The 21,609-nt window shown below is 49.7% G+C and overlaps 1 protein-coding gene across 1 annotated transcript in view; it reads left to right on the forward strand.

The window, feature by feature from the left end:
• The window catches only part of LOC143995847 (vomeronasal type-2 receptor 26-like), an 81,833-nt gene that overhangs the window by 34,677 nt on the left and 25,547 nt on the right, over positions 1-21,609 (forward strand). The window lies entirely within an intron of this gene.

The raw sequence follows: 21,609 nt of genomic DNA on the forward strand, positions 1-21,609 counted from the left end.
CGGGACATTTCGCGAACGTGGCCGATAGTTTGCGAACCGGAACGTTTGCGTTGGGCCCCATTGACTTCAATGGGAGGCGAACTTTGCAAACCTACAGGTCAAATTTGCAGCCACAAAATAATTAATAGCTGTGCAAACATAGTCCCACCACATGGCCAATGACATAACACATGTATGAGGTGAATCTGGGATCGACAACTACAAGCATTCTTTTTTTATATGGGAAATTGTTGTGACAATTCAGGACTGTGGAGCGCATGAAGGCAATGGAGGAGAGGGAAGGTCAGGGTAGGCAAAGAAGAGGGTGCAGGAGATGATCACCAGCAGCGTGACATACAGCAATGACACCTGCACCGTGATAGAGTCATCTGACAACAGCACCGTGATAGAGAGGACTGACATCAGCAGCGTGACATAAAGCACTAACACCAGCACCATGATATACAGCACTGACAGCAGCACCGTGATAGAGAGCACTGACATCAGCAGCGTGACATACAGCAATGACACCTGCACCGTGATAGAGTGATCTGACAGCAGCACCGTGATAGAGAGCACTGACATCAGCAGCGTGACATACAGCAATGACACCTGCACCATGATAGAGTGATCTGACAGCAGCACCGTGATAGAGAGCACTGACATCAGCAGCGTGACATAAAGCACTCACACCAGCACCGTGATATACAGCACTGACAGCAGCACCGTGACAGAGAGCACTGACATCAGCACCGTGATATACAGCACTGACACCTGCACCGTAAGCAGCCCCAGGAGGAAGTCAGCATAGCACAGGGATGGTGGGAGCCCCTCATAATGAGCATAGCACAGGGATGGTGGGAGCCCCTCATAATAAGCAGCCCCAGGAGTAAGTCAGCACGGCACAGGGATGGTGGGAGCCCCTCATAATGAGCATAGCACAGGGATGGTGGGAGCACCTCAAAATATGCACAGCAGAGGTACAGCCCCAGGAGGAATTCAGCACAGCACAGAGATGGTGGGAGCCCCTCATAATATGCACAGCAGAGGTACAGCCCCAGGAGGATGTCAGCACAGCACAGGGATGGTGGGAGCCCCTCATAATATGCACAGCAGAGGTACAGCCCCAGGAGGAAGTCAGCACAGCACAGGGATGGTGGGAGCCCCTCATAATATGCACAGCATAGGTACAGCCCCAGGAGGATGTCAGCACAGCACAGGGATGGTGGCAGCCCCTCATAATAAGCAGCCCCAGTAGAAATATGACACCGCTCAACCTATTCAAAGAGGAGGGTACGGGCATATAGTACGGTGTGCTTTTTTTGGACAAGGAAGTGAGCCAAATGAAGAAAGAAGGTCTCTGTGCTCGATTAAAAAAATTGTTTATAGACATATACATGGTCTACTGGTCACATGTGTTGAATTCCTCCGAGATCCATGCCTCATTCATTTTTAGAAATGTGAGGTAGTTAACACTGTCGTGAGCTAGGCGAGTACGCTTATCGGTCACGATCCCCCCTGCTGCGCTGAACGTCCATTCGGACAGGACACTGGATGAGGGGCAAGCCAACAGTTCGATTGCAAATTGGGCAAGCTCTGGCCAGAGGTCAAGCCTGCCCACCCAGTAGTCCAGGGGTTCATCACTCCTCAGAGCGTCCACATCGGCCGTTAACCCAATGTAGTCGGACACCTGACGGTCCCTGATGCTGGATCCGGGTGACACCTGTCGATGGGTCGGCTGAAAGAATAACCTCATATCCGAAGTCACCAACACATCTTCAAACCGGCCTCTTCTTGCAGGCGCTGTTGGATTGGTACCTGCAACTCCTTCTCTGGGAGTGGGAATTGCTCCTCTGCCAGCGCACGCAAAAGCAGAATGCAGCATTTCTCGAAGCAAGGCCTGCAAGTGCTGCATTCTGACAGCCCTCTGTGACGGCGGTAACATTTCCGCCATTTTGTGTTTGTACCGGGGGTCTAAGTACGTTGCCACCCAGTACTGGTCCTTGACCCTTATGCTTTTTATACGGGGGTCCCTATTAAAACACTGGAGCATGAAGGCCCCCATTTGCACTAAAGTGGAAGCGGTGTGGTGGCCTGGCTCCTGCTCATCATCCAGGATAATGTTGTCCTCTTCATTCTCCTCTCCCCATCCACGCACAACAGGGATCCCAGAAAGGTTTAAAGCATGCTCTTCTTGCTCCTCCTCATCCGCCCCGGCACCATCCTCCTCTGACTCCTCTTCAGACTCCTGTTGTTGACTTGTCTCAGATAGAGTAGCCCCCCCTGGGAATTCATCCAGCATTGCGACTTCCTCATCTTCCCGCTCCTGCTTCTCCACAGCTTGATCAATGACACGACACAATGCACGCTCCATAAAGAAGGCATAAGGTACCATGTCACTGATGGCGCCATGGCTGCGACTGACCAGTTTGGTGATCTCCTCAAATGGGCGCAGAAGTCTGCATGCGTTGCGCATGAGCAGCCACTGGCGCGGTGAAAAAACCCCCAGCGCCCCAGAACCTGTTCTGCCGCAGAGTTCATACAGGTAGACGTTAACTGCACGTTTCTGCTGGAGCAGCCTATCAAGCATATAGAAGGTTGAGTTCCATTGCGTCGGGCAATCGCAAATAAGACGTCTGACCGGCAGATTGTGTCACCGCTGAATGTCAGCAAGGCGAGCCATGGCCGTGTAAGATCTTCTGAAATGGGCCGAGATTTTCCTTGCCTGCCGCAAGATGTTCTTGTCCCCAGGGTATTTGACAACGAATCGCTGCACGACCAAGTTTAAGACGTGTGCCATGCATGGCACGTGCGTGATTTTGCCCTGTTTCAATGCGCTAAGCAGATTGGCACCGTTGTCACACACCACTTTACCAACTGTCAAATTGAGCGGTGTTAGCCACTGATCTGTCTGTGAACGCAAAGCTGAAAGGAGTGCCGGGCCAGTGTGGCTCTTGGCTTCCAGGCACAACAGACGTAGCACGGCATGGCAACGTCTCACCTGGCATGTCGAATAGGTTCTGGGGAGCTTGGGCGGCGCAGCGGAAGAGACGCTAGCAGCGGAAAAAGAGGAGTCAGCCGAGGAGGAGAGGGAGGAGGATGGAGTAGGAGGAGGAGGAGAAGAAGAGTCAGGCCTGCATGCAATCCGTGGCGGTAAAACCAAATCTACACGGGTGCCACGGGTTACATGCTTGACGGCCGTCAGAAGGTTCACCCAGTGGGCAGTTAAAGTGATACACCTTCCCTGCCCGTGTTTGCTAGACCACGTGTCTGTGGTCAGATGTATCTTGGCACCGACACTGTTGATTCACTTGCCGCTGAACATGGCCATATAGCTCTGGGATGCCCTTCTGTGAGAAATACTTCCTTTCTGGGACCTTCCATTGTGGTGTTCCAATGGCCACAAATTTGCGAAAGGCCTCCGAGTCCACCAGTTTATATGGCAGTAGTTGGTGGGCTATCAGTTCTGACAAGCCAGCCGTCAACCGTTGGGCAAGAGGGTTATCCGGCATCATCATTTTTTTACGCTCGAACATTAGGCCCACGGAAGCCTGCCTTTTTGCAGAAAACGTGAGCTTGGCGTGATGGAAGGTGGAGTGGAGGACAATTGTGAGGAGAGAGGAGAAGGGGAAGTAGAAGACGAGGTTGGACAGTGAGAGCCTGCAGTGTGGCTTTGTGTGTTCCGTTGCTCCCACTCGGCTCGGTGATGGCTGCTCATGTGCCTTCTTAAGGCGGTCGTCCCTAGGTGAGTGTTGGGCTTACCGCGACTAATGCGTTGACTGCAAAGATTGCAGATGGCAACGCTATTGTCAGCAGCGGACACGTTAAAAAAAGCCCACACTGTGGAGCCATGTGCAAGTGTCCTGGGAGCGCCAGATGTGACCGTACATGGTCGATGACTTGCTCCTGATACATTTGCAGTCTGCTTTGTCCCTCCTGTGCAATGTAAGTTATTCCTGCTTCTCCTCCCTATCTGCTGGTCCATATCTCCCTCTGAACTCCCCTCCTCTTCCTCTCTTGTGGGCACCCACGTGACATCACTAGACACATCATCATCAACGTCACCTTCCCCACCGCTATAAGTAGAGATCTCGGAGTAGGCAGCAACACCGGGGACCAACCTCCTCCTTGGGCTGATCTGGGTACTGTCGTCAGACTGCTGAGTAGCGGTTGTTGCTGCCTCCTCTTCCTGATCCAATACCAAGAGTGGCTGCGCATCAGAAATGTCTTGATATGGATCGGAAAATAATTCCTGTGACTTAAGCGGAAGGTATGTGGTGGTGGTGGTGTTGTTGGTGGTAGTGTCTTTGGGGGTGCACATAGCAGAGAGTGAAGAAGAGGGTGCAGATCGAGAGGATGAGGAGGGTGCAGAAGAGTAAGGCTGAGCGAGCCACTCAACCAAGTCTGGTGCGTCCTTTAAAGTAATTGAACGCACCTTCTGCAACTTCCCACTTTGGCTCAAGCCTGTTGCTCCTGCCCTACCCCTACCACCCCTGCAGAAGGGCCTGCCTCTTCCTCTGCCTGTCATTTTTTAAATGACCCTGTGACAAAACTCTCAGTCCCTATACCGATGAAGGACTGCTGCAGTATAGGGCAGCGGTCAGCAGTAGTGCACCTCAACCCTATGTATTGTGGACCTATACCAGTCCTTATAGAGTAGCAGACTGTACCTCACTCAACCCTATGTACTGTAGTACCCTATACCTTACCAGTCCTTATAAGGACCTTTGTGGACCAAGTAGGTTGTGTGTGAGTGATTAGCAGACTGTACGTCAGTCCCTATACCGATGAAGGACTGCTGCAGTATAGGGGAGCGGTCAGCAGTAGTGCACCTCAACCCTATGTATTGTGGACCTATACCAGTCCTTATAGAGTAGCAGACTGTACCTCACTCAACCCTATGTACTGTAGCACCTTATACCTTACCAGTCCTTATAAGGACTTTTGTGGACCAAGTAGGTTGTGTGTGAGTCATTAGCAGACTGTACGTCAGTCCCTATACCGATGAAGGACTGCTGCAGTATAGGGGAGCGGTCAGCAGTAGTGCACCTCAACCCTATTTATTGTGGACCTATACCAGTCCTTATAGAGTAGCAGACTGTACCTCACTCAACCCTATGTACTGTAGCACCCTATACCTTACCAGTCCTTATAAGGACTTTTGTGGACCAAGTAGGTTGTGTGTGAGTGATTAGCAGACTGTACGTCAGTCCCTATACCGATGAAGGACTGCTGCAGTATAGGGCAGCGGTCAGCAGTAGTGCACCTCAACCCTATGTACTGTGGACCGATACCAGTCCTTATAGAATGGAAGACTGTACCTCACTTAACCCTATGTACTGCAGCACCCTAGACAGACCAAGTTACCAGTCCTTATAAGGAGCTTTGTGGAACAAGTGGGTTGTGAATGATTAGCAGACTGCAGCAGAAGGGCAGCAGTCAAGTATAATATTCTTTCTATATTTGGAAGATAGAATATTATACGTGTACAAGCCTATTACCATACCACTGATACCAGTCCTGAAAAGAACCTTTGTGGAACTAATAGTAACAGCTACTGATTAAACTGACCCTCACTGCCTCACACACTTCTTCCTGCCTGTCCTTATATAAACTGACAAAACAGAGGCTACTGGAACAATAATTGAAATAGCACTTTTGTGGACCTGATAGTAACAGCTAATGACTAAACTGGCTGTCCCTGCAGCACACACCATCCTGTCCCTTTCTCTAAACTGACAAAAGACACTCAGGCTGCTGCAACAATCACTAGCACAGCACTGCCTATCCTGAACTACACCTAACACCTATACCAGTCCTGAAAAGAACTTTTGTGTACCAAATAGCTAGCGATTTGGGTCACTGTAATCTCTCCCTGCTCCACACAGCAACCTCTCCCTATAGTGACAGAAGAAAGAATGTAAAATGGCCGCTGGATCGGGTGTATTTATAAGTTAGGGGGAATGTCCAAGTGTCCATGTGCTGTAATGTCTCAATTGGCTGTCCTGTACCCCATGATGGATGTGTCATCATAGGTCAAAGTTCTTTTACACAGTAAACACGGAAGTCCGCCGGGCGAACGGCGCCAATAGTCCGCCGAACGGGCGGACCGCGAACAGCCGAAATTTGCAGCGAAACGACCGCCGGGCGAACCGTTCGGCCATCACTATTTATATCGTTTGGTCCATAATTTGGAATTATAGTGATCTTTTAACCTTGTTTTAAGATATACTAGAAAATGTACATGCCCATGAAAAGAGTCATTTTTGGAGTCAGTGAAGGTTGTTGATAGTGGTAAGGTTGAGCGAACCCGAACTGTAAAGTTCAGGTTCATACCGAACTTTTGGCTTTTTGGGTCCCGAACCCGAACAATTGACTGTAGGTTCGGCAACGTAATAGCGCATTTTAAAAAGCCCTGCAGCAGCCAATCAACATTCGTTTAACTGGTGTGCCCTTAGAAGCCATCACAGCCATGCCTACTAATGGCATGGCTGTGATTGGCCAGTGCAGCATGTGACCCAGCCTCTATTTAAGCTAGAGGCACACAGCACAGCACGTCACTCTGCTTTAGACAGTGTAGGGAAAGGTTCCTGGCTGCTGCTGCTGCTGCTGCTGCTGTGAGGGAGAGAATTACATGATAGGAGTCCTGATTCTGAAATCTATTCTAATTAGTCAGCGATCCACATTGATTTAGTTGTGTGGGTGCCGCGCACAATTTTTTTACACTGCACTGAGAGAAAAGATAGACAGTGTAGGGCGAGGTTCCTGTTGCTGCTTTGAGGGAGAGAGAATTATGTAGGAGTCCAGATTCAAAAATCTATTCTAATAACTCTACACAGATTTACCTGGTTGGGTTGCAGTGCACAGTCTTTTTACACTGCCATGAGCCCAGTGCCAGAGAAAATATAACTTTTATCTGCAAGCTCAGTGCACCAGCACTGCATATGTTGCTGTGAGATACACCCTGTACATACTCTGGGTGTATTCTGCTATTACATAAACACCCATTTAGTGCACAAAAAAACAACTTTGCAGTGTTTTCTGCATACGTGGAGGTGTGTGTTACACAATTTATATATTTTTGTTCTATTGTGCTATTCAAAAATAATTTAGGGCATAAACATTTTTTTGAATAGCATTTTCGGTATTTCTGTAGCTCTGAGATACACCGTTTACATACTCTGGATGTATTCTGCTATTGCAAAAACACCCATTTAGGGCAGGATCCTAAATTTGGAAAATATGAGGAGAACGTCAAAGAAGGGACGTGGCTCCGGTCGTGGTGCCGCTGGTGGAGCTCCTGTTGCAGGGAGAGGACGTGGTTGATCTGTGCCAGCTACATGCACAAGTGAAACACCTTCCTCAGGTGCGAGTAGGCGACAGAGCCTGCAGCAGTATTTGGTCGGGCCTAATGTGGCTGTACGAATGTTGAGGCCAGGACAAGTACAGGCGATAGTAGATTGGGTTGCTGACAGTGCCTCCGGTTCCTTGACATTGTCTCCCACCCAGTCTCCTGATGAAAGATCAGAGTTGGCACCTGCAGCCGATGTCCATCAGTCTTTCACATCACCCCCTTGCAAATCAGCCAAGCAGTCTGAGCCCCAAATCATGCAGCAGTCTTTCTGCTTTTTGATGACTCTGTTAGCAGGGCTTCCCAGGGCCATCCACCTAGCCCTGCCACAGAAGTGGAAGAGATTGTGTGCACCGATGCCAAACCACTTCTGTTTCATGATGAGTACATGGGAGGACCATCGCAGCACGTCTCGGATGATGACGAAACACAGGTGCCAACTGTTGCTGCTTTCGCAATTGTGCAGACCGACAAGGAGGGCAGGAATGAAGACTGGGTGGAAGATGATATGGATGAAGATGAGGTCCTGGACCACACATGGAATCAATGTCATGCAGGTGACCAGTGTAGTTCGAAGGAAGAGGCGGTGGTCGTCCAGAGCCACCAGCACAGAGGAAGCAGGGTGCAAAAGCGGAGCGTCTGTCCCCTAGACAGTACGCCTGCTACTGCCCAACACAGCAAGGGACCGAGCACACCAAAGCCAGGTCCAAGGAGTTCCCTAGCGTGGCAGTTCTTCAGACAATGTGCTGATGACAAGACACAAGTGGTTTTCATGCTGTGAAATCAGAGCCTGAAGCGAGGCATAAACGTTCTCAACCTGAGCACAACCTGCATGACCAAGCATCTAAGTGCAAAGCACGAGCTGCAGTGGATTAGACACCTCAAAAACCAAGAAAGGTCTCCGGCTCCTCCTACTTCCTCTTCTGCTGCAGTCTCGGCCTCTTCATCCACCTCTGTAGTGACAGTGGCACCTGCCAACCCTCAAACAGAGGATCTGCCAGCAACACTACCAGCTGGGTCACCAACCATCCACAATGTCCCATGGAAGCGTTCAGCTCTCTATCTCCCAAACACTGGAGCGGAAGAGGAAGTACTCCCCTAGCCACGTGCAATCCCTGGCCCTGAATGGCAGCATTTTAAATTTCCTCGCCTTTGAAATGCTGTCATTCCGTCTGGTGGAGACGCAGAGTTTTAAAAGCCTGATGGCATTGGCTGTCCCACAGTACTTTGTGCCCAGCCGCCACTACTTTTCCAGGCGAGCCATCCCTTCCCTGCACAAACAAGTGGGGGACAAAATCGGGTGTGTACTGCGCAATGCCATCTGTGGCAAGGTCCACCTAACTACGGATACGTGGACCAGTAAGCACGGTCAGGGACGTTATATCTCCCAAACAGCACACTGGGTAAATGCAGTGGCGGCTGGGCCTGAGGCGGATAGCAGTTTGGCGCATGTCCCTCCACCACCGACGATTGCAGGGCACAGTTTGTCCCCTGTTGCTAACTCCTCCTACTCCGCTTCCTCATCCTCTACCGCCTCCTCATCCAGTCAGCGTAACACCTTCACCACCAACTTCAGCACAGCCAGTGGTAAATGACAGCAGACAGTTTTAAAACTTTCCTGTTTGGGGGAAAAAACCCACACCTCGCAGAAGTTGTGGCGGGACATGGAACAACAGACCGATGAGTGGTTGGTGGCAGTGAGCCTCAAGCCCGGCCTGGTGGTGTGCGATAATGGGCGAAATCTCATAGTAGCTCTGGGCCTATCTGGTTTGACCCACATCCCTTGCCTGGCGCATGTGCTGAACTTGGTGGTCCAGAGGTTCCTTAAAAATTACCCCCATATGCCAGAGCTGCTGCAGAAAGTGGGGGCCGTATGTGCGCACTTTCGGCGTTCTCACCCTGCTGCTGCTCGCCTGTCAGTGCTGCAGCGTAACTTCAGCCTTCCCGCTCACCACCTCATATGTGACGTGCCCACAAGGTGGAACTCCACCTTGCACATGCTGGCCAGACTGTGCGAGCAGCAGCAGCAGGCGATAGTGGAGTTTCAGCTGCAGCACACACGTGTGAGTCACTCTGCGGAACAGCACCACTTCACCACCAATAACTGGGCCTCCATGTGAGACCTGTGTGCCTTGTTGCGCTGTTTCGAGTAATCCACCAACATGGCCAGTGCCAATGATGCCATTCTCAGCGTTACTATCCCAATTCTATGCCTCCTTGAAAAAACGCTTCGGGCGATGATGGAAGAGGATGTGGCACATGAGGAGGAGGAAGAGGGATCATTTTCAAGGCTTTCAGGGCAGTCATTCACAAGTGGCTATGAGGGTGGGTTCCTGCACCAACAAATGCCAGGTACACAATTGTCCGGCAGCAAGGGCACAGTTCTGGAGGACGACGAGGTGGAGGATGAGTAGGAGGAGATGGAGGAGGAGGAACCAAGTTCACAGCAGGGTGGCACCCAGACCAGCTCATGGCCATCACTAGTGCGTGGCTGGGGGGATACAGAGGACACAGACGATACACTTCCCACAGAAGACAGCTTTTCGTTGCCTCTGGGCAGCCTGGCACACATAAGTGATTACATGCTGCAGTGTCTCCGCAACGACTGCCGAATTGCCCACATTCTAACTGGTGCTGATTACTGGATGGCCACCCTGCTGGATTCCCGTTACAAGGACAAGCGCACGTTGGTAGACGTGCTGCTGGTGGCATTCCCACCTGACAGCGGGGGTACAGTGGAAGCACAAGGCAAAGGCAGAGGAGGGGAAAGAGGTCGCCAACGCAGCCGCCTCAGAAGGTAGGGTTAGCATGGCTGAAATGTGGAAAAGCTTTGTCAGCGCGCCACAAGAACCAGCACCACCAGCTGAGATGGAACGTCTTAGCAGGAGGCAGCATTTCACCAACATGCTGGAGCAGTATGTGTGCACATGCTTACACGTACTAAATGACGGGTCTGCCCCCTTTAACCTCTGGGTCTCCAAATTGGGCACATGGCCTGAGCTTGCCCTTTACGCCTCGGAGGTGCTGGCCTGCCCTGCAGCCAGTGTATTATCTAAACGTGTATTTAGCACAGCAGGGGGCGTTATCACAGACAAGCGCAGCCGCCTGTCCAGAGCCAATGTGGACAAGCTCACGTTCATTAAAATGAACCAGGCATGGATCCCACAGGACTTGTCCGTACCATGTGCAGAATAGACATGTATACCAGTGTTCTGACAAAAACTGTCTGGCCATCGGATAGTGTCCGGCCCGAGGACAAGGAGATTCCCAAACTCGGTCCTGAACCCAAACTTTTTTCCAAAGTTCGGCCTGAACCCGTCGAACCCGAACATCCAGGTGTCCGCTCAACTCTAGATAGCGGTAATTTTGTGGATGTAGAAATTTTTTTACAAGATATTTATATTCTATTTTGTGTATAGATGTGTTATGGAATAAATCTTTGGAATATGTGACATGAGATGTAATTATTAAAGAGAAACAGCAGCACTGAAATCAAGAGATTGTCAGTAATACATCCAATGGGGCTCTCAAGAAGTTTAGAATGTCCCGACATGTTCTTAGCACTTTAGGAACCCGCAGAGCTCCTGGAGGTGTCTCCTGGATAAATAGTGCCTGAGCTAATGTGACCATAGACATGTGCACACTGAAATATTTTGTTTCGGAATTTCGTTTTCTTCTGAAAAATTAATTTTTTTAGTTACTTCAGAAATTCCTTTTTATTTATTTTATTTTGTTTAAAAAATGCATTTGTCCAGAAATCCGAAATAATTAAGGTCGAATCTGTCATTGAAGGCTTATGGTGTCTGTCGAATGTTCTAAGGCCGCGTACACACGCGCGGACTGTTTGCCCAACCTTGTTCGTCAAACAGTTTCGGCAAACAGTCCGCTCAAAATTTGCATGAGCGGACTTGCCCACACACGAGCGGACTGTTTCAGCGAACTGTTTGCCAAACAGTCCGCTCAACTTTTGAAATGAACGGACTCGCCCACGTAAGGCGGAGGCAAATCCGCCCATTTCGAGCGCGTGTACAGGTAGGCGGGGCCCGCGAGGGAGACGTCGCGGGCTCCGCCGCCTGGAATGGGCTTAAAGGGGAACCCCAACGCCGAAAAAAATCGGCGTGGGGGTTCCCCCAAAGTCCACACCAGACCCTTGTCCGAGCACGCTACCCGGCCGGCCAGGAAAGGGGGGCGAGCGAGCGCGCCCCCCCTCCTGAGCCGTACCAGGCCGCGTGCCCTCAACATGGGGGGTGCCTTGGGGAAGGGGGGGCCGCGCGGCCCCCCCACCCCAAAGCACCTTGTCCCCATGTTGATGAGGACAAGGGCCTCTTCCCGACAACCCTGGCCGTTGGTTGTCGGGGTCTGCGGGCGGGGGGCTTATCGGAATCCGGGAGCCCCCTTTAAGAAGGGGGCCCCCGGATACCGGCCCCCCACCCTATGTGAATGAGTATGGGGTACAATGTACCCCTACCCATTCACCTGTGAAATAAAGTACAAAAAAAAACACAACACAGGGAAAAAATATTTTATTGCACAGCTCCGGGGGTCTTCCGTCTTCGGGGGTCTTCTCGCCGGACTCCTCCGCTATCTGTGTGTAGCTCTTTTGCTAGCGGAGGAGTCCGGCTTTCTTCCTCCCCGCCGCCGGCCTCTTCTCCCGACTTCGGGGGTCTTGTCCCCCTCTTCGGTTCTTCTGCCGGGCCACCGCTCCTCCTTGTAGCTCTTTTGCAGGCGGTGGCCCGGTCTTCTGTCGCCGCTGCCTTCCGTTCTTCTGTCGCCGCCTTCGGTTCTTCTGCCGGGCCACCGCGCCTTCTTGTAGCTCTTTTACAGGCGGTGGCCCGGTCTTCTGTCGCCGCTGTCGTCGCCGCCGCCTTCCGTTCTTGTTCTTCTTCTTCTTCTTCTTCTTCTTCTCCTGGAGATGTTGACTCGACGAGCTCTCCGGCCGGAATGCCAGGGACACGCTCCGCTGCCACTTATATAGTGACAATGGGGCGGTGTCACATGGTATATGTCACATGGGTTGGTCACATGGTGACCCCGCCCCCTTACGATGTCATAGTCCCCATGTGACATCAACCCATGTGACCAACCCATGTGACATATACCATGTGACACCGCCCCATTGTCACTATATAAGTGACCGCACAGCGCGGCTCTGGCATTCCGGCCGGAGAGAGCGACGTGTCAACATCTCCTGGGGAAGAAGAACAAGAACAAGAAGAAGAACAAGAACGGAAGGCGGCGACGGCGACAGCGACAGCGGCGACAGAAGTCCGGGCCACCGCCTGTAAAAGAGCTACAAGAAGGCGCGGTGGCCCGGCAGAAGAACCGAAGGCGGCGACAGAAGAACGGAAGGCAGCGGCGACAGAAGACCGGGCCACCGCCTGTAAAAGAGCTACAAGAAGGCGCGGTGGCCCGGCAGAAGAACCGAAGAGAGGGACAAGACCCCCGAAGTCGGGAGAAGAGGCCGGCGGCGGGGAGGAAGAAAGCCGGACTCCTCCGCTAGTAAAAGAGCTACACACAGATAGCGGAGGAGTCCGGAGAAGACCCCGGAGCTGTGCAATAAAATATTTTTTCCCTGTGTTGTGTTTTTTTTTGTACTTTATTTCACAGGTGAATGGGTAGGGGTACATTGTACCCCATACTCATTCACATAGGGTGGGGGGCCGGTATCCGGGGGCCCCCTTCTTAAAGGGGGCTCCCGGATTCCGATAAGCCCCCCGCCCGCAGTCCCCGACAACCAACGGCCAGGGTTGTCGGGAAGAGGCCCTTGTCCTCATCAACATGGGGACAAGGTGCTTTGGGGTGGGGGGGCCGCGCGGCCCCCCCTTCCCCAAGGCACCCCCCATGTTGAGGGCACGCGGCCTGGTACGGCTCAGGAGGGGGGGCGCGCTCGCTCGCCCCCCTTTCCTGGCCGGCCGGGTAGCGTGCTCGGACAAGGGTCTGGTGTGGACTTTGGGGGAACCCCCACGCCGATTTTTTTCGGCGTTGGGGTTCCCCTTTAAGCCCATTCCAGGCGGCGGAGCCCGCGACGTCTCCTTCGCGGGCCCCGCCTACCTGTACACGCGCTCGAAATGGGCGGACTTTCCGAGCGGGAACAGTTTGCTCATTTCGAAAGTAGCCTACACACGGGCGGACTGTTCGCTCAAACACAGTTTCAGCGGACAGTTTTTCGGAATTTCCGAAAGACTTTGTCCGTCCAACTGTCCGCTGAAACTGTCCGCTGAAAGCCCACACACGGGCGGACTGTCCGCCCAAACACTGTTCAGCGGACAAGGTTGGGCGAACAGTCCGCCCGTGTGTACGCGGCCTAAGATGATTCGACAGAGCAGCGAAACTGTACGATGCCGCAATCGTACATTTCCGGTCGAATGCTCCGCCTACAAACTATAGTAGAATTCTAATGTTGTATACCACTAGTAATAATTATATTTATTAATTATTATTACTAGTCAACCAACATTAGAATTATTCTATAGCCTATGAGCGGAGCATTTGACCATAAATGTCCGTTTGCTTCATCAAATCTTCATGTTGAATCTTTTCTCTCTATGTCGAATAATCATGCACTAATAGTTAGGTTAGGCACATTCAACCTTTTTAGCTATTGTCTCTAAAATGTCTAAACTTTTCTCTCTATGTCGAATCTTTTCTCTCCATGTCGAATATTTTCTCTCCATTTCAAATCTTTTCTCTCTATGTAGAATAATCCTGGACTAATAGAACTAAGGTTAGGCTCATTTGACCACAGGTTCAATAGACACAGATTGCTATTGTCAGTGTCATGTCAAATCTTCTATCTATATCGAATGGTTGTCACAATGAAAATGAAAATAAAGTATTTGTTAATGTCGGATCTTTTGGTTTTCGGATTCTGACCATTTGTTATCGTTTGTTAACGATAACGAAAATACCCGAAATTCGGATGAAAACAAATGCACATGTCTTAAATACTTCTGCTAGTTGGTAACAGATTATATACAGTGACATTAGTAGGTGTGACAGTTGTGAGATAGCTTATTAGAGGTGAAAGTAACACATTGAATTCAGTGACATCAGTCATTATGACAGTTAATGGGAGATTCTGAGCAGTGACTGATGTCATTATGGGATAGATTTAGATACAGTGACCCCAGACACTTGTGAGGGCCAACCTGTCATGAACCTAGTGCCACCGACAATTATGCCACGTACAAGTGATCGGAAATTTGGCCAGCAAAAAAGACAGATGAGAGCTTTTGGTTGGAAAATGCGATCATGTGTATGCTCCATCAGACTTTTTTCTGGCCGAATTTCGGCCAGCAAAAGATTGAGAGCATGTTCTCAATTTTTCGGTCAGAAAAAGTTCCTATCCTAAAATCCGTTCGTGTGTATGCAACTCCGATGCCCAAAAAAACACGTATGCTCAGATTCAACTACGAGATGTAAGCGATCGGTCTGGTAAAACTACCATTCGTAATGGAGATAGCACATTTGTCACGCTGAATTCATTTTAGTAGTTTCGTAGCTTGAGAAGTCCATATAATGGGAAGCAAAATCTGGTCTAGGACTCCCAGAGATCATGAAAAGCAGCAGATGACATATTTGTCCCCAGGCTGTGGTACTACAACAGCCTGCATCTTCTGTCAGACCAGACTGAATCCAGGTAATCATTTTCTTGTCTTCCTTGAAGGCTGTGGCTCTGGAGGTGGACTTGTGGCAGGAGGAGGAGGAGGAGGATGGGAGAGCATAATAAGTGCATATTATCACTTATTTGGCCACTCAACCCCTTCTGAATGGCCTCAAAAACAAATTTCTCACACCTGAGGCGTTGGCGCTCCTCCATTTGCTGCAATTTAGCAGCTACATAGCAGCCATATGCCTCTTCAGCATTGGGGGGGGGCTTTTCAGGGCCACATTAGCATCCTTAATGAGGCTTGGTGCTGCCTCCTCCACGTTACTCCCCTTCCTGGCTCTTTTTGTTGGAAGGCGGAGGGGAGGCACCTGGGATTGGATGAGGCTACAGGGCCCTGCCACCTCCTGGCTGACACTTACCCCCGCTTCCTCCTGGCTGCCACTTACCCCTCGCTTCCTCCTGGCCGACACATTTCAGAGCCTCGTCCTGGCTGATTTCAGAGCCTCGTCCTGGCTGAGGTCTTCCTGTGTATAAAAAAGGAACATACTTTTAGTTTCCATCAATCACGCCCAAATTTCAGCTCATGACTGTTGCAAATTGAATGTTACTAAATAGAAAAGACTATCATTCAGACCCCAGCATTTTTCATTCTTGTCAAACTCATTTTTGGCCCCTACTGTCAATTGAAATGTCAAACACTTTTTGTTAAATCATTAATTTGTTCGCAAGAATAACATACAGTTAACATCAATCATTGGACAATAACATATAGTTAACATCAATCATTGGACAATAAATATGTTAAAAAGTACTATACCTGGCTCCGGCTGGGCTCCTCAACTTCTTCCAGGATGGAAGGCCCAGGTTGGTCCTCGGAAGCCCCAGCTGGGGTTAAGGGAAGGGTGGATGGAAGTGTAGAAAGTGATTTCCTGGCTTCCATCTGGTCTTCCAGAAATCACATCCTGCTGTAGTACCACAGACTGGGTACATAGATATCCTCTGCTGCAGCTCCTGATCTCATGGAAGCCTGGACCTTATTAAGCTCCTTCCTATATGTGCTTCTCAAGCTACCAATTTTCCTCTCCACCAACTTAATGTCTGTGTTGGGGACCTGCGTCTTCACATATTCCAGCAGTTTCTCCAGCAATGCCTTCCTTGCTGGTTTATTTCGATATAAGGGGTTTTTGACCTCCCACAAATTTCACATATCCCTGTATTTGTCTATGAAGTGGCCCATGAATTCAGGGTCTTTGAATTGTTTCATATTTGCTGCAAGACAAAACACAAGACAAAAACACTAAATATCAGGCTAAACTCTCCTAATCTTATCCTAATATAGGCCTAAAACTAGAATCAGTATAGGCCACTGATGTACCAAAGTTAAGATGTTACCTTCATTAGAACGTTTGTCCTCCTTCCTCAGTACACCAAACGTACGTACGACACGCGCGTCTTAACCTTATATACACTGCGCATGCATGAAACTCCTCCTGCATTGCCCACCCCTGACGTTCTATCTCGAAGATTCCCTGCCCCGTCTCTTTCGTCGCAGTGGGAGAGAAACATGACGGAGACACAGCAGGTGACTACTACTAGTAGTAACGAGGAGGAAAGCCCGGAGGTCAAAACATCCCGATCCAGGGGGAGGTTTAAGGCCTCCAATATGTCCTTTAAGGAGGAGATGGTCCACATATTAAATAGGCCGACTATGATGGAAAGAATAGGCCGTACCCACACCCCAATCTGCGCAAAGGCCAAAATCATGATGAAAGTGGTGAAGAGTCTGTGGCAGAAATTTGGGATACGGCAATTAACCTCTTCAATACAGGGCATTTATACAGCTTCCTTACCAGACCAATTTTTAGCTTTCAGCGCTCTTACACTTTGAATGCCAGTTACTCAGTCATGCAACACTGTACCCAAACAAAATTTTCATAATTTTTTTCATACAAATAGAACTTTCTTTTGGTGGTATTTTTTTTTTTTTTTTCCACAAAAATTTTTTATTAGTCAAAGATAAAGTAATCTCATACATGTCATAGCAAACTGGTACAAAAAGGTAACAACAAATACTGTGCGGTACAATGACAAATCACATTGAGGCAAAACATTTGAGTTACTAGACATGAAAAGATAGAGTACACAATGTACTATGTAAATATGATTAATAAACGGGTATAACCAGTGTATTTACTACCAACAGTAACGAGCTCCCGGGAGGCTCCAATCTTGTGGTGGGTAGCGCAATCAAGAGTGGACAATGGCCACCGGGACGCCAAAACTCGGCCCCCCTGCGGCCTCAGAGAGAGCATAAGACTAGCAGATAGGTTTATGAGGTTCGACGCGCCTCCCGGTATCCTTCCCTCACGAGGTGAGGGGTATTTTCATTGGGTAGTGTGCCAATGAAGTGGAGAAACTCTATAGGGAGTTGAAAGAGAAGAGGGTAAAAGTGGGGAAGAGAAGGTAAGACATGGGGAAGGAGGGAGCAGGGGGGTCCATGAGAGGGACCCTAGAAGGGCAGCTGTATGGGGTTAGGGGGAAGGGGTGGGGTATAGGGAGAGAATGGAGGATGGGGGGGGGGGCGCTCCTCTTCCCGGCCCCATTACAACATCCAGGTCCAGCCAAAAATCACTCCTGGTGGCTTACAGGTATAACTGTTACTGTGGAAAGTAAGATTTATATCTTCCCGTGGACTTAAAATGCGTCCAGCAGGCCCATGTGGTGGAGAATTTCTGTATGCGATCTTGGGAGGTATAGATCAGTTCCTCTATTTCCTCAATTTTAGCGATCCTTGTCAGCCAGTCTCTAATGGTAGGGGTCTTATTGGAGCGCCAGAGCGGAGGGATGCAAAGTCTAGCGGCATTGACCATGTGCATGGCCAGAGATTTGTGATATGACCGTTTGGTCAGAGAAGTGTGATGGGGGAGATACTGAGCGGCATTAAAGTCAAGGGTGTATGTGGTGACTTGTGCTATAATGGCATGTACTTCTTTCCAAAATGGTTGAAGCATGGTGCATTCCCACCATATGTGAAGCATAGAGCCTTCTTCTGTATTACACCTCCAACACACGTTTGGGATTGAGGGAGAGAATTTATGTAAGCGGGAGGGTGTCCTATACCACTTTGTGATAATCTTGTAGCCATTTTCTTGAATGGCTACATTCAGTGAGCCTGTATGTGCATACATGGCGATAGTACTCCAGTCATCGTCTGTGAAGGAGATTTGCAGGTCCCTACCCCATGATGCTTTAGGGGGGTCAGTCTGGGAAGTGTGGGAATCGTCTTGAAGGATAGAATAGATCTGGGATATTAGATGTCTTTGCGGTGTGGTTTGGGAATGAAGAGATTCGAATGGGGTGAGTCGTCTTGTCCAAACGTCAGTAAGGTTCTGGGAGGTGAAGAAGTGCCTTAATTGCCTATAGGTCCAGAAGGGGAACTCCCTCGTAAGTGAGGTATTTTTAAGTGCCTCATAGGATCTTAGTCGTCCTTTGTGAAAGAAGTGCTGAGCTAAAACGTCATCATGTGGCCATTCTTGCATAAGAAACGTGGTCGACTCCCCTGGAGAGAAGTCAGGGTTTCCCCTCAAGGGGGTCAACGGGCCCAAGTGTGAGGAGAGATGGTGGGAGGCCACCGTTTTCTTAAAGACCAGTAGTGAGGTGTGAATAAGCGGATGGGCCTTAACGGGGTGGGGCCAGTGCTTCGGTGAGAGCCAGGGAAGGGTGTGCAGTGGGTAACCCGAGAAAGAGCTTTCCAAGGCCACCCAGGTTTTCCCTCTTCTGTGAGCTTTCCAGTCCACTAGTCTCGTCAGGTGGCATGCTAAGTAGTAATGGTATAAGTCAGGTAGGGCAATGCCACCTTTAGTCTTAGGGCGCGTCAGGCGATTATATTTAATACGGGGAGCGGTGCCTCTCCAAATAAACAGTGTGCATAACTTCTTGTATGTTAGGAAAAAAGATGGGGGCAATTGGATTGGGATTGTCTGTAGGAGATATAATATGCGTGGAAGAATTATCATTTTTATTAAGGCAGAGCGGCCAAACCAGGACACATTAAGGATCGCCCAGCTCTTCAAGTCAGCTTGGACTCTGGCTAGAGCCGACAGGTAGTTGTGGGCGTAAAGACCCGCCGTTCCCTTGGTGAGTTGAATACCAAGATAGGTAATCGCCTCCCTCTTCCACTGAAAGGGGAAGGAGTCTTGGCAGTGGGATACGTCCTGTGGGGGAAGAGAAATGTTGAGGGCGTGGGATTTAGAATAGTTAATTTTGAGGTTGGACAAGAGTCCAAAATTCTTAATGTCCTCCAGGAGGTTAGGTAAAGATGTCCGGGGCGTTTGGAGGGTCAGTAAAATATCATCCGCGAAGGCGGCAACCTTGTATTCCCTATGGTTAATAAGGATCCCTTGGATGTCTGTGTTGGCACGTATTCTGTTAAGAAGGGGTTCCAACGTTAGTACAAATATCAGGGGGGATAATGGGCATCCTTGTCGGGTGCCATTACTGATGGGGAAGGCGTTTGACAGGAGGCCGTTGGCTCTCACCCTTGCGGAAGGGTTCGTATAAAGGGCGTTGATATATGCGAGCATACGGGAGGGAAGGCCAATGACCCTCAGAACCTCCCGCATATAGTCCCAGGCCACCCTGTCAAACGCCTTCTCTGCGTCAAGCGAAAGAAGGAACCCCTCGGTCTTGTTTGTAGAGAGCCAGTGTTGGATATTTAAAGTCCGGATAGTATTGTCCCTAGCCTCTCTCCCCGGAACAAAACCTACCTGGTCGGGGGAGACGAGGCCAGGGACAAGAGGTGAGAGTCTATTTGCTATCATTTTAGCATAGAGCTTGATATCCACGTTTAGTAGGGAAATGGGTCTGTAATTAGAGACCTGAGAAGGATCTTTACCCTCTTTGGGGATAACGGCTATATGGGCTCCCAACATATGCCCCGCAGGGGTGTCGGGGTTCGCTAGAGAGTTCAGAGTCGTCAGCAGTCGCGGAGAGAGTATGTCAGAAAAGCTTCTATAATAGATAAGGGGAAAGCCATCAGGGCCCGGACTCCTGCCCGGCTTCATTTGTTTGATGGCGAGGGACAATTCCTCGGTGGAGAGCGGTTGGTCTAAGTTTGCGGTTTGCTGAGGGGTAATGGGGTTGGGGCTATATTGAGATAAGAAGTCTCTTATTTGGGAAAGTCGGTCAGGAGTGCCAGGAGGCCCCGCGTTGGCCTCTGGTAGGTTATAGAGTGTAGAATAGAATTTTTCAAAGTGTGACGCTATGTCTTCATTTTTAGAGAGGAGAGATCCCTGATTATCCCGGAGAGTGTGAATTATAGACGAGGTTTTAGCTGTTTGAATCGTGCGCGCTAACAGCCGTCCACTTTTGTTGCCGTGTTCATAGAACACTCTATTTTGAAGGACATATCTACGCCTGGTTCGTTTGCCCAGTTCATCTAACAAAGAAGAACGGGCGTATAAGAGGTCTTGCAGTGTGGTTTACAGAGTCGATTGCTTATGTGCTGCTTCAAGTCGCTTGATTGTGCTAAGAAGGGATGCGATCCTTTCCTGGTGTCGTCGTTTGGCCTTAGCAGCCATGGAGATAAGTTCCCCTCGCAGTACACATTTATGTGCCTCCCAGAGTGAGATGGGTGAGACTTCAGGGGAGGTATTTTCCTGAAAGTAAAGGCGTAGTTTGGCGTTTAGGTGACGTAAATTTTCTGGGTCCTTTAAGAGGGAAGGGTTTAGCCTCCAGGTCTTGGAGATCGTCTTAGAGTTGGGGAAAGTAAGGGTCATTGTTATGGGATGGTGGTCGGAAAGGAACATTGGTTCTATCGTAGCTTGAGAGAGGAGTGAGAGGTCGGTCTGGGAGAGAAATATGTAATCTATTCTGGAATATTTCTGATGTGGGTGGGAATAAAAGGTGTAGTCTTTGTCCACTGGGAACATGGTGCGCCAGGTGTCGTGGAGAGTCAAGTTCTGTAGTTGAATTCTAATCTGTCTTAGAGCTCGGTAGGGCAATGTCGAGGCTCCCGTAGAGGAGTCCAGGGTAGGGTTGAGTGGGACATTGAAGTCTCCCCCCAGAATTAGGATACCCTCCTTAAATGTGGACAAAAGATCACAAGCCTTCCTAAAGAAGGCCACTTGATGTTCATTTGGACAGTAGATATTAGCCACTGTAATAGGCTTAGAAGCGTATGTGCCTTTGATAAAGATATATCTACCATCCTGATCGCTCATGGTATCAGTTAGTTGGAAATCAGCAAGTTTGGAAACAAGTATAGATACCCCCTTAGTCTTGGAAGTAGGGTTGGTGGAGTGAAACGTGCGTTTGTATATATGGTTCGTCAGCTTAGGAATCGCATCGGAGCGGAAGTGTGTTTCCTGCAGCATGATAAAGTGTGCCTTATGTTTAGACAGGGCAGAAAGAACCTGTGATCTCTTCTCCGGGAGGTTCAGACCCTTCACATTAAGAGAGAGGCATTTCAGAGAGAGCTGTGTCTGCGTGTTCGAAACTTCCCTCATCGTGCTAGACTGCAAGGATCTGGGATTATGATCGTGAGGAGAGGTGATTATAGATCTTATAGTAAGTGGGGATTAGCTATGTGTCTCAAGAATGGGGGGAGCAGGAAGAGGAGCGGCCCCGCGTAGAAAAAAAAAAAAAAGGGGGGGGGGAAGAGGCGTAGAGA

This window comes from Lithobates pipiens, unplaced genomic scaffold (assembly GCF_037356315.1).
Source record: "Lithobates pipiens isolate NorthernLeopardFrog02 unplaced genomic scaffold, aLitPip1_a1.2 Scaffold_19, whole genome shotgun sequence".
Taxonomy (NCBI): domain Eukaryota; kingdom Metazoa; phylum Chordata; class Amphibia; order Anura; family Ranidae; genus Lithobates; species Lithobates pipiens.